The sequence below is a fragment of the Mya arenaria genome, chromosome 15 (assembly GCF_026914265.1).
Source record: "Mya arenaria isolate MELC-2E11 chromosome 15, ASM2691426v1".
NCBI lineage: Eukaryota > Metazoa > Mollusca > Bivalvia > Myida > Myidae > Mya > Mya arenaria.
The window spans coordinates 52,206,208-52,220,331 of NC_069136.1; the positions used below are offsets into that span (position 1 = coordinate 52,206,208).

At 38.3% G+C, this 14,124-nt stretch overlaps 1 long non-coding RNA gene across 1 annotated transcript; it reads left to right on the forward strand.

The window, feature by feature from the left end:
* Positions 1-10,878: 10,878 nt before the first annotated feature.
* Positions 10,879-12,355, forward strand: LOC128219606 (uncharacterized). The gene is made up of 4 exons (XR_008258595.1): positions 10,879-10,964; positions 11,322-11,516; positions 11,928-12,040; positions 12,235-12,355. It is a non-coding gene; the product is annotated as an uncharacterized LOC128219606 (long non-coding RNA).
* Positions 12,356-14,124: the final 1,769 nt, after the last annotated feature.

Here is a 14,124-nt window from a genome sequence, read left to right on the forward strand (position 1 = left end):
CAAGTTGTTCATAGAAAAGGGATCGTAATAAAGGTAAAATAAAATCGATTTACTTGTTAAAAGTATATTGGATTTAAAGGACAAATTAAATTTAAAGCATCTTATAAGGGTCGAAAATGGCTCGCAAAATTACCAAATACTAAATATATTGCTAAGAGTTCTTGTGTCTCTATAATTTCTAACTCATCTGTTGAAGTGACGTAGTTTAAATATTTTCAACTGGCTATGTAAGATATAAAAGCGCGCGAGTGATGTCGGCAACATTCGAAAGCAATGAGCGAAATGTTCATTTTCAGACACGATTCACATAGCACTAAATAAAACCCCAAAATAGTATGCATATACTTTAGCACTAAGTTCATTCACTAATAACACTTTGTTTTGATAAATAATGTACATATATAAAAACGTCAAAAAATTAAGTCTAAAAACTTCTTGAACAGCTCTGATGAGAGTCTGAAAACCTTTGGTGGGTACGCGGTATACAGGGCGGTTTCAAAGGAGTACTCGGGTCTCAAGAGTATAATAGGCGGGTTTACGGAGTATCCGGGTCTCAAAGAGTATACAGGGAGGGTTTTAACGAAGTACTCGGGTCTCAAGAGTATGCAGGGCGGGTTTTAACGAAATACTCGGGTCTCAAGAGTATACAGGGAGGGTTTTAACGAAATACTCGGGTCTCAAGAGTATACAGGGAGGGTTTTAACGAAATACTCGGGTCTCAAGAGTATACAGGGAGGGTTTTAACGGTGTTCTTGGGTCCCAAGAGTATATAGGGTGGTTTTAACGGAATACTCGGTCTCAAGAGTATCACGGTGGAGAACCCACGTGACTTATTTGGTCAAGTGCACGGCAACAAATGTCAACAAGTCTCGATTCAGGTAAAATTTTTAAAGATAACTTTCTTAATATTTGGAGAATTTTTGTGAAATAAAGACCATAAAACCCACATTTAAGAGCTCTATCTAATATCCTAAAGTTTTCCTGAAAATCTTGACAAACTGATTTCTCGGAGTTGAAATTTAATGCAAAGTACACGGCTTTTGACAAATATATCGCTTTACTTCGTGTATGCCGTAATTAATTCATACAATAGTTTTATTTTAAGCAAATTGTATGTATTTAATAGTTTTCAGCGTGTATTTTTTTAACTTCTTATAGTTATTTCAAGGGCGAAAATGAGCTAAAATCAAATTGATAAAGTACACGGACATTTTAGGATTGATAAAGTACACGGTCGTTTTTAACCTTCAGTATATATACGCATTATTTCACTGACGGGTGCTTAAATGAGTTATTATAAATATATATTTATATTCTTCAAATTCATTTTTGAACTTTGCTACCTGTTTGAAAAAGGCGCATTTTAATGGAGTGGCAATGTTAGACTGAACGCGTTTTAACAGTTAGACCGACGGAGTTGCCTAAATGATGGGCTCTTTTTCATAAATCATGTGTTATCGCAGTAAAATTCAGTTCCGAATTTTAACAATATACTCGCAATTGATATATAAAGGGCTTGTAGTTTGCTGTAAAGGGTGTTCCACTCCTTTTTCGTATCGTATATATAATACGTGTTTGTATGCATTATACATGGTATACAGTAACACATAACCGCTTAATAACTCTTCATTTTGACAATTTTGAGAAAACAAAGTGTTCTTGTACTTTTTAATGTCTTCGATTGCCAGCTGATTTGACTTATAGTTTTGTGATATTTGTTTCATTTCAGGATATGAAGATTCCGACTGGCATTTCAAAATAAAAAACAACAACATCTTATAACCATGATAGAAGGCATTCTGGTCTATTGCCATCGTTTTTGCGGGAAAGTTTTTACTTCACGCGTACAAGACACAGGTTATTTTTAAGATTCATTTCTTTCGCAGAGTAATAAGAATATACTAACAGTTATACCTTTATTATGATTCCCCTCGTGTAGAGGTGAAGATTTGCCTTCGTCTGGCAACGTTTTTTAGGAGTTGCGTTATTCACATAATAATGTGGTCCGTGTTTCAGTGGACAGGGTCGTTTAGTTTTATGATGCTGATTACACGATCAAACACTCATTGCGTAGTAATATGGTGTTTTTTATAAATTATATTCAATTACTGACATTGCCAGCCTTTCTCGTTTGTGAGAGGTTGCGTTTCTCACATAATATGTGGTCCGTGTTTCAGTGGACAGGGTCGTTTAGTTTTATGATGCTGATCACACAATCAAACACTCATTGCATGGCAGTAATATACTAGTAGTGTGTTTTTAAAAATTAAACTCAAGTACTACATTGCGAGCATTTCTCACTAACTTGTGACATTACATGTCTTTTTCATAGGTGCAGCAATCACGGCGAGATAAAGTTACACGTTTGCAAAAATTGTGGCAAAGCATTTGCTCTTGCAAGACTTGAAGATACACGAAAGACGCGAAAGCGGCCAATTGAAGCTAAACTGTGATGTGTGTGGGTTCAAATAAGGTGACACGTCCAAGCTCAGCGAATAGATTTCTTCTAGACACCGGCAAATGACATGTCACAAAGTCTACAGTGTCGCTCAGCATTCATATTAAAATCTGGATTCCAGTATTTTGCCGAGTTTACCTAACGTGTTGATGAGTTTAACATTTTATTAAGATAAATAGCAAAACGTCGGTTACCAATTAGTGCTCTTTTAAAACGTTCGTTTGTCTTACAGTACTGAAAAAAATTCTGTGTAAAATTAGTATGAAAACGGATTGAGCATAAAACATTTTCATAAGGTTTAGAGATGCATTGTTGTCATTTTCCCATTGATGGCCTATAAACTCTTAGCTGCATGTATCTTATATGATTCAGCAAGCTTTGAAACACAATTATGTTGTAATCACAGTTCAGCCTTCAGTCTAGAACATTCTAATGTTCAATGCTGAGCTCTAATCTCGATGTTCAAGTTTTAGTCCTAGCCTGTAAGTTGGTAATATAGTGCGCTCTCATTCCTCCTTGCTGTTCCTAGCCTGTAAGTTGGTAATATAGTGCGCTCTCATTCCTCCTTGCTGTTCCTAGCCTGTAAGTTGGTAATATAATGCGCTCTCATTCCTCCTTGCTGTTCCTAGCCTGTAAGTTGGTAACATAGTGCGCTCTCATTCCTCCTTGCTGTTCCCATCTAACTTCGAGGCTCAGTCTTTACAATGAGTTCCTGTCTGTATTAATGCACTCGAGTTTCTTTTTTGCTTTAAGTCTTGCTCTGACCGGATCATCAAATAGGTGTTCACTGTTTAAATGAAACATAAACACAATATATTGTCGGATTCTATATAAGTAGGTCAGGCACTATATTTAAAAACTTATCTTTAAAAACCTTACCTGAATCGAGACTTGTTGACATTGTCGAGACTTGTTGCCGTGCACTTGATCAAATAAGTCAAGTGGTTCTCCACCGTGAGTATAAAGGGCGGGTTTATAACGGAGTACTCGGATCTCAAGAGTATAAAGGGCGGTTTATAACGTAGAATTCGGATCTCAAGAGTATAAAGGGCGGTTTATAACGTAGTACTCGGGTCTTTAAGAGTATAAAGGGCGGTTTATAACGTAGTACTCGGGTCTTTAAGAGTATAAAGGGCGGTTTATAACGTAGTACTCGGGTCTTTAAGAGTATAAAGGACGGTTTATAACGTAGTACTCGGGTCTTTAAGAGTATAAAGGGCGGTTTATAACGTAGTACTCGGGTCTTAAAGAGTATACAGGGCGGTTTTAACGGAGTACTCGGGTCTTAAAGAGTATACAGGGCGGTTTTAAAGGAGTACTCGGGTCTCAAAGAGTACACAGGGCGGATTTTAACGGAGTACTCGGGTCTTTAAGAGTATAAAGGACGGTTTATAACGTAGTACTCAGATCTCAAGAGTATAAAGGGCGGTTTATAACGTAGTACTCGGGTCTTCAAGAGTATAAAGGGCGGTTTATAACGTAGTACTCGGGTCTTAAAGAGTATAAAGGGCGGTTTATAACGTAGTACTCGGATCTCAAGAGTATAAAGGGCGGTTTATAACGTAGTACTCGGGTCTTAAAGAGTATAAAGGGCGGTTTATAACGTGGTATTCGGATCTCAAGAGTATAAAGGGCGGTTTATAACGGAGTACTCGGGTCTTAAAGAGTATACAGGGCGGTTTATAACGTAGTACTCGGGTCTTAAAGAGTATACAGGGCGGTTTATAACGTAGTACTCGGGTCTTAAAGAGTATAAAGGGCGGTTTATAACGTAGTACTCGGGTCTTAAAGAGTATACAGGGCGGTTTATAACGTAGTACTCGGATCTCAAGAGTATAAAGGGCGGTTTATAACGTAGTACTCGGGTCTTAAAGAGTATAAAGGGCGGTTTATAACGTGGTATTCGGATCTCAAGAGTATAAAGGGCGGTTTATAACGTAGTACTCGGGTCTTAAAGAGTATACAGGGCGGTTTATAACGTAGTACTCGGGTCTTAAAGAGTATACAGGGCGGTTTATAACGTAGTACTCGGGTCTTAAAGAGTATAAAGGGCGGTTTATAACGGAGTACTCGGGTCTTAAAGAGTATAAAGGGCGGTTTATAACGGAGTACTCGGATCTCAAGAGTATAAAGGGCGGTTTATAACGTAGTACTCGGGTCTTCAAGAGTATAAAGGTCTCAAAGAGTATAAAGGGCGGTTTATAACGGAGTACTCGGGTCTCAAAGAGTATAAAGGGCGGTTTATAACGTAGTACTCGGGTCTCAAAGAGTATAAAGGGCGGTTTATAACGGAGTACTCGGGTCTTAAAGAGTATAAAGGGCGGTTTATAACGTAGTACTCGGGTCTTAAAGAGTATAAAGGGCGGTTTATAACGTAGTAGTCGGGTCTTCAAGAGTATAAAGGGCGGTTTATAACGGAGTACTCGGGTCTTCAAGAGTATAAAGGGCGGTTTATAACGGAGTAATCGGGTCTTCAAGAGTATAAAGGGCGGTTTATAACGGAGTACTCGGATCTCAAGAGTATAAAGGGCGGTTTATAACAGAGTACTCGGGTCTTAAAGAGTATAAGGGCGGTTTATAACGGAGTACTCGAGTCTTAAAGAGTATAAGGGCGGTTTATAACGTAGTACTCGGGTCTTAAAGATTATAAAGGGCGGTTTATAACGTAGTACTCGGGTCTTAAAGAGTATAAAGGGCGGTTTATAACGTAGTACTCGTCTCTCAAAGAGTATAAAGGGCGGTTTATAACGGAGTACTCGGATCTCAAAGAGTATAAAGGGCGGTTTATAACGTAGTACTCGGATCTCAAAGAGTATACAGGGTGGTTTATAACGGAGTACTCGGATCTCAAAGAGTATAAAGGGCGGTTTATAACGTAGTACTCGGGTCTCAAAGAGTATACAGGGCGGATTATAACGGAGTACTCGGGTCTTAAAGAGTATAAAGGGCGGTTTATAATTAGTACTCGGGTCTTAAAGAGTATAAGGGGCGGTTTATAACGTAGTACTCGGGTCTTAAACAGTATAAAGGGCGGTTTATAACGTAGTACTCGGGTCTTAAAGAGTATAAAGGGCGGTTTATAACGTAGTACTCGGGTTTTAAAGAGTATACAGGGCGGTTTTAACGGAGTACTCGGGTCTTAAAGAGTATACAGGGCGGTTTTAAAGGAGTACTCGGGTCTCAAAGAGTACACAGGGCGGTTTTTAACGGAGTACTCGGGTCTTTAAGAGTATAAAGGACGGTTTATAACGTAGTACTCAGATCTCAAGAGTATAAAGGGCGGTTTATAACGTAGAACTCGGGTCTTCAAGAGTATAAAGGGCGGTTTATAACGTAGTACTCGTCTCTCAAAGAGTATAAAGGGCGGTTTATAACGTGGTATTCGGATCTCAAGAGTATAAAGGGCGGTTTATAACGTAGTACTCGGGTCTTAAAGAGTATACAGGGCGGTTTATAACGTAGTACTCGGGTCTTAAAGAGTATACAGGGCGGTTTATAACGGAGTACTCGGGTCTTAAAGAGTATACAGGGCGGTTTATAACGGAGTACTCGGGTCTTAAAGAGTATAAAGGGCGGTTTATAACGGAGTACTCGGGTCTTAAAGAGTATAAAGGGCGGTTTATAACGGAGTACTCGGATCTCAAGAGTATAAAGGGCGGTTTATAACGGAGTACTCGGATCTCAAGAGTATAAAGGGCGGTTTATAACGTAGTACTCGGGTCTCAAAGAGTATAAAGGGCGGTTTATAACGGAGTACTCGGGTCTCAAAGAGTATAAAGGGCGGTTTATAACGTAGTACTCGGGTCTTAAAGAGTATAAAGGGCGGTTTATAACGTAGTACTCGGATCTCAAAGAGTATAAAGGGCGGTTTATAACGTAGTACTCGGGCCTCAAAGAGTATAAAGGGCGGTTTATAACGTAGTACTCGGGTCTTCAAGAGTATAAAGGGCGGTTTATAACGTAGTACTCGGGTCTTAAAGAGTATAAAGGGCGGTTTATAACGTAGTACTCGGATCTCAAGAGTATAAAGGGTGGTTTATAACGTAGTACTCGGGTCTTAAAGAGTATAAAGGGCGGTTTATAACGTAGTACTCGGGTCTTAAAGAGTATAAAGGGCGGTTTATAACGTAGTACTCGGGTCTTAAAGAGTATACAGGGCGGTTTTAACGGAGTACTCGGGTCTTAAAGAGTATACAGGGCGGTTTTAAAGGAGTACTCGGGTCTCAAAGAGTACACAGGGCGGTTTTTAACGGAGTACTCGGGTCTTTAAGAGTATAAAGGACGGTTTATAACGTAGTACTCGGGTCTTAAAGAGTATACAGGGCGGTTTATAACGGAGTACTCGGGTCTTAAAGAGTATAAAGGGCGGTTTATAACGGAGTACTCGGGTCTTAAAGAGTATAAAGGGCGGTTTATAACGGAGTACTCAGATCTCAAGAGTATAAAGGGCGGTTTATAACGGAGTACTCGGATCTCAAGAGTATAAAGGGCGGTTTATAACGTAGTACTCGGGTCTTCAAGAGTATAAAGGGCGTTTTATAACGTAGTACTCGGGTCTCAAAGAGTATAAAGGGTGGTTTATAACGGAGTACTCGGGTCTCAAAGAGTATAAAGGGCGGTTTATAACGTAGTACTCGGGTCTTAAAGAGTATACAGGGCGGTTTTAACGGAGTACTCGGGTCTTAAAGAGTATACAGGGCGGTTTTAAAGGAGTACTCGGGTCTCAAAGAGTACACAGGGCGGTTTTTAACGGAGTACTCGGATCTCAAGAGTATAAAGGGCGGTTTATAACGTAGTACTCGGGTCTTCAAGAGTATAAAGGGCGGTTTATAACGTAGTACTCGGGTCTCAAAGAGTATAAAGGGCGGTTTATAACGGAGTACTCGGGTCTCAAAGAGTATAAAGGGCGGTTTATAACGTAGTACTCGGGTCTTAAAGAGTATAAAGGGCGGTTTATAACGGAGTACTCGGATCTCAAAGAGTATAAAGGGCGGTTTATAACGTAGTACTCGGGCCTCAAAGAGTATAAAGGGCGGTTTATAACGTAGTACTCGGGTCTTCAAGAGTATAAAGGGCGGTTTATAACGTAGTACTCGGGTCTTAAAGAGTATAAAGGGCGGTTTATAACGTAGTACTCGGATCTCAAGAGTATAAAGGGCGGTTTATAACGTAGTACTCGGGTCTTAAAGAGTATAAAGGGCGGTTTATAACGTGGTATTCGGATCTCAAGAGTATAAAGGGGCGGTTTATAACGTAGTACTCGGGTCTTAAAGAGTATACAGGGCGGTTTATAACGTAGTACTCGGGTCTTAAAGAGTATACAGGGCGGTTTATAACGGAGTACTCGGGTCTTAAAGAGTATAAAGGGCGGTTTATAACGGAGTACTCGGGTCTTAAAGAGTATAAAGGGCGGTTTATAACGGAGTACTCGGATCTCAAGAGTATAAAGGGCGGTTTATAACGGAGTACTCGGATCTCAAGAGTATAAAGGGCGGTTTATAACGTAGTACTCGGGTCTTCAAGAGTATAAAGGGCGGTTTATAACGTAGTACTCGGGTCTCAAAGAGTATAAAGGGCGGTTTATAACGGAGTACTCGGGTCTCAAAGAGTATAAAGGGCGGTTTATAACGTAGTACTCGGGTCTCAAAGAGTATAAAGGGCGGTTTATAACGTAGTACTCGGGTCTTAAAGAGTATAAAGGGCGGTTTATAACGTAGTACTCGGGTCTTAAACAGTATAAAGGGCGGTTTATAACGTAGTAGTCGGGTCTTCAAGAGTATAAAGGGCGGTTTATAACGGAGTACTCGGGTCTTCAAGAGTATAAAGGGCGGTTTATAACGGAGTACTCGGATCTCAAGAGTATAAAGGGCGGTTTATAACGGAGTACTCGGGTCTTAAAGAGTATAAGGGCGGTTTATAACGGAGTACTCGGGTCTTTAAGAGTATAAGGGCGGTTTATAACGTAGTACTCGGGTCTTAAAGAGTATAAAGGGCGGTTTATAACGTAGTACTCGGGTCTTAAAGAGTATAAAGGGCGGTTTATAACGTAGTACTCGGGTCTTAAAGAGTATAAAGGGCGGTTTATAACGGAGTACTCGTCTCTCAAAGAGTATAAAGGGCGGTTTATAACGGAGTACTCGGATCTCAAAGAGTATAAAGGGCGGTTTATAACGTAGTACTCGGGTCTCAAAGAGTATACAGGGCGGTTTATAACGGAGTACTCGGATCTCAAAGAGTATAAAGGGCGGTTTATAACGTAGTACTCGGGTCTCAAAGAGTATACAGGGCGGTTTATAACGGAGTACTCGGGTCTTAAAGAGTATAAAGGGCGGTTTATAACTTAGTACTCGGGTCTTAAAGAGTATAAGGGGCGGTTTATAACGTAGTACTCGGGTCTTAAACAGTATAAAGGGCGGTTTATAACGGAGTACTCGGGTCTTAAAGAGTATACAGGGCGGTTTATAACGGAGTACTCGGGTCTTAAAGAGTATAAAGGGCGGTTTATAACGGAGTACTCGGATCTTAAAGAGTATAAAGGGCGGTTTATAACGGAGTACTCGGATCTCAAAGAGTATAAAGGGCGGTTTATAACTGAGTACTCGGTACTTTAAGAGTATAAAGTGCGGTTTATAACGGAGTACTCGGATCTCAAAGAGTATAAAGGGCGGTTTATAACGTAGTACTCGGGTCTTAAAGAGTATAAAGGGCGGTTTATAACGTAGTACTCGGGTCTTAAAGAGTATAAAGGGCGGGTTTTAACGGAGTACTCGGGTCTCAAAGAGTACACAGGGCGGGTTTTAACGGAGTACTCGGGTCTCAAAAGTATAAAGGGCGGGTTTTATCGGAGTACTCGGGTCTCAAAGAGTACACAAGGCGGGTTTTAACGGAGTACTCGGGTCTCAAAAGTATAAAGGGCGGTTTATAACGTAGTACTCGGGTCTTAAAGAGTATAAAGGGCGGGTTTTAACGGAGTACTCGGGTCTCAAAGAGTACACAGGGCGGGTTTTAACGGAGTACTCGGGTCTCAAAAGTATAAAGGGCGGGTTTTATCGGAGTACTCGGGTCTCAAAGAGTACACAAGGCGGGTTTTAACGGAGTACTCGGGTCTCAAAAGTATAAAGGGCGGGTTTTAAAGGAGTACTCGGGTCTCAAAGAGTACACAGGGCGGGTTTTAACGGAGTACTCGGGTCTCAAAAAGTACACAAGGCGGGTTTTAACGGAATACTCGGGTCTCAAAGAGTATACAGGGTGGTTTTAACGGAGTATTCAGGACGCAAAAGTATACAGCGTGGGTTTCAGCGGAGTACTAAAGAGACTCAAGATACACTCTCGTATATGTTTAGTTTAGGTATTAAAATTTTATTTGAAAAAAATACACAATCGCAAACATGTAAGCTAAGTGGTCATAATAATATTATCTTACTAACGTTATTCCCATTTTTGAAACGCAGCACTAAGGTCCTTTTTACTTTATAAAGTAGCTGTCACTTTATAACTAAGATGTATCGAAGTTAATACACAAGTTGTTTATTGAAGGGACTAGACACTAGTTGGTTTTAAAATCGACAGATACAAGCCTAGAATCGTCAATACGAGCTAGTATGAGGCCGATAATACATCATTATACATTATTAGAATAATATTTTGACGCTGCCTCAGCTGCGTTTTCCCGTTTTACAATAACCCATAATGGTTTTCCCGTTGAGTTTAAAGTGTGTGTTTTTTAGCATGTGAAAGTCACGTTATTAGTACAGATGTATATGCCGTCGCTATTATTTAATTATTGGGGGAAACGTGGTAGACAAACCCAGTAAATTTTCGAATTATAAAAAATACGCAAAAAATACGAAAGATACATTTGTCATATACGATGTGATTCATCGGCATATAAAATTTAATGCTTTGTACATAACGAAATAAATTTCATGTAAGTTTATGTAAGATTTTGACGGTTTTTTCTTCATCATGGCATACAATATGCATGTAATATCACAAAACAATGAAAGATATATTTTATCAACGCTAAATGAAATAGTTAACAAGCATATCAAGCATAATCACTTTTCCAAACAACAGCAGGGAAATATGAAGTAATAAGACACAGCGGAATGGTATTGTTATTATCAACAGTTCTTGCAGTATATTCCAAGTATGGAGAAAAAGTCGTCTGAATTTCAGTAAGATAGTTTTACCAAACTATGTCAAGAAAATCAATTTATCAACACATTACCGAATAAACTTCAATGATATGTTGTACCCGTCGGCCATTTTTAGTCTGCAATACTCGACAAGCCGAGAGCTCTTCGTCTTTTTCCGTCAAAAGCAAACAAAGTGAACCCGACAGTTTACGAACGGATCGATTGTTTCCGCCATCTCCGATCTAAGCGGAAGGGTAGACTGATGTAGTGAAGGGTGCACCAGGAAATTATATAATATAGGACTATAATTAGTGGCGTGTTCAAATATTCTTTACTATTCTCCGGTAGTCAGCTCAACAACCAACAAGGTAAGAAAACGTCTCATGCTTTTCTTATTTAATAGCGACCTTTGGCGATTATTTTTGTATTCATGCAATTCTCGAGTGTTTTTTTAATTATTTGTTTATTTCAGTTTTACGATTTACATAAAAAATGAGTTCATCGAACAATTTTGCAAAATTGAATGCGATGTGTGTTTTTTATCATATGAATAGAATCATATAAAACACGAACCTAACTGTTTCGAAACCGTCGAAAATTAATCATGGGATAACTTGTATATTTTAACTATTGGTCATTTTATGCTTATCTGGTGAAATATAATTGCAACATTGCAAAACAAATAAGCACCCTTTACCTGTTCTTAATTTACCTCTTACTTTCAGCAACCATGAAGATCTCCGCCATTGCCGTTATTGCCCTCATGGGAGTTTTGGGAGCCGCTCTGGCCGATTACGGATACGGTAGCGATTACGGAAGCAGCTACGGGGGTGGCCTCGGCGGTGCCGGTTACGGTTACTCGTACATGCCATACTACGGCGGCGCTGGCGGTGCCGGTGGTGCCGGCGATGGCGGCATTTGTAAGTTTATTTTCTTACACTTTCCAGTTTCGGATTAAATTCTGCAGTGAATGTATAAATTAAATCATTTATGTTTCCCTCCGTCCAAATGGAATAGTTCTGAATACTCCAATTGGTTAATCGTCATTGACACTTCTATTGTGCCAAATGTACGTCAAACATCTTTCATGGAAAAATGATCTGCACTGACATAAGCATTTCTTTCATCGAAAATTCGTTTTCCTTTTGAAGTATTTCTATAAGATATTATATGAAATGAGTTCATTTTCTTTCTTATGTAACGAATTACTGCCCTTTGGTCCATGCACTTCATTTAAGGCGATACGATGCCACTTCTTATATTGAACAAAACATAATAAAATATCATTAAAATACAAAACTTACAAAACAATTTCTATTTCTCTCTTCTAGTGATGCTGATTGGCCTTCTCTTCGTCGTCGTCTTGTTGTTCAGCAACAACAGCTTCTTCAATAGCACCTCGGGCTCAACTGTGACCCCCATCACCATCGTCCAGGGTTAAATGGTGAGTTACCGTCCTTTGATGCAAATATACCACTGATTTGTTTCGAATGCCACTTTTTCACGTTGTTTTTAGTTCAATGAATTTTTCAATATATCAATGTTCAAATTATTCAAATATACTGTTCCTTTTTTACAACATTTGTTAAAAAAAATATATCTATTTTCTTTAAATATTTCCTTTCTTTTTTATTTCAGATCTTCAATCGACCCCTGCTATCCATTTTCATATAAGCATTTGTCCAATCCATTATTTTAAAGTATTTCCATGTTATAGAATGTTGACTGATCAATTTGTGTACCCAACATATGTGCTAATCTCCATTCATTGTTTTCAAAATAAAATCAACAGACCGAAGTTTGCCTTTGTTATTCGTGTATATATAAGAACATAATGAATGAAATACAAGTGTTGCATACTTGACACAATTCTGGTATGAATCTCGAAAAGGAACTGTTCTGCTGGATGAGGAAAATTAGAAGATTATTAAATGCACACGGTAATATCATCAATAATAACAAGAAATGAATGAAAATGCACACTTTAAGGGAACGCCTCAATGTAAAATATCCACACATCAGATTTTCAAAAGGAAAGTTCAATGTATTTTTAAGGTTCAATATATCCCTAAGGTAACACATACAATTCTTCAGATTTGTTCAGAGCTTTGAAAGTCACTAAGATATGCTAAGAGCTAATAAGATTCACTAAGAGCTACAAAGACCTACTAAGAACTGCTAAGAGCTACTAAGAGTTACTTTTAAGTACTAAAATGTGGAAATTAAATGTAATAAATGATCATGACAATATCTTATACTCAAAAAGGAAGATTATTCTCAACTGTTCTATGTATTTGCGTATTTATAAAAAAAGCTGTTGATGATAATATTCGATGATAGGTTATCATATCAGGTTGTCCCAATAAAGGCATGATCAAACCGGTAACATGTAAAAGGTAAATATTGGATTTATTATAATTTAAAGCATCTTATAAAGGGTCGAAAATGGCTCGCAAAATAGCCAAATACTTAGTATATTGGCTCTTTAATGTAAAACTCATATGTTTCAGCGTTGAAGTTCAAATAATTTCCTCAGTGGGTTATTTACTTTTGATAGCATACAAAAGCGCGCGAGTGACGTCAGTTACGTGCGAAACGTCAACAGGCTTCAAACACGAAATAGAACCATAGTGCACAAATTATCACCCCAAAATAATATGCATTGATTTTACTTATAATATTTTGTTTTGATCCCAGCTGGTATTGAAAAATAATATATATATGAAAATACTTTAAAAGTTCTTGCGCAGAATTTTCATTGCATAAAAATCATAAATTTGACTTATATTTACCTTATTTTTTGGGACCCTTTTAAATTGAAGAAATATTTCATATTTCACTTTTTAATACACAGACAATATATAAGTTCGCAATATGATTGTTATTTACTCTAATAAATAAGACATTTATTTTTCTTAAAACAGGAAAGAATCACGCCACTTTTGCCAGACGAATACGTGTTTTGAGCAGGCTTTTAAATGTGACTTAAATAGTTGCTTTTAATTTTTATTTGCTATAGGAACGCATTATTGTTATACATATTAATATATATGTTACTATATATAGTAACACATTTGTGCAGGGATTCCGCGATTATTTGCATGACTTAGCGAGTATCAGTTTTGCGGCCCGGGCCGATTATCATTTTGCGGCCCGTAGAACGTACGCACGTGAATTAAATTTTCGACTTTAAATCCAATATGGCGACTGTAAAATAGATAGATGTGGACTATACGGCGGCGTTTTTATACAGTGTTGTTTGTTGACATTCTGAAAACAAAACAAATGAAGCGGTAACATGATTGAATCTAGAATCTACTTGAAAACAACTACTGTACATACATGTTGTAATTAAAAATACGATGTATTTGTTTGTTTAAGTACAAATAATCGTTCTTGGCCAAACCTTTGACACAAAAAAGGCTAGAGCACCGAGTTTAAACATTTAAAATACAACGTTACACTGGTATTTAAGACGCTGAAATTGAGGAAAAATCCGTACGCAAGCGCAGTCACATTAGATAGGTA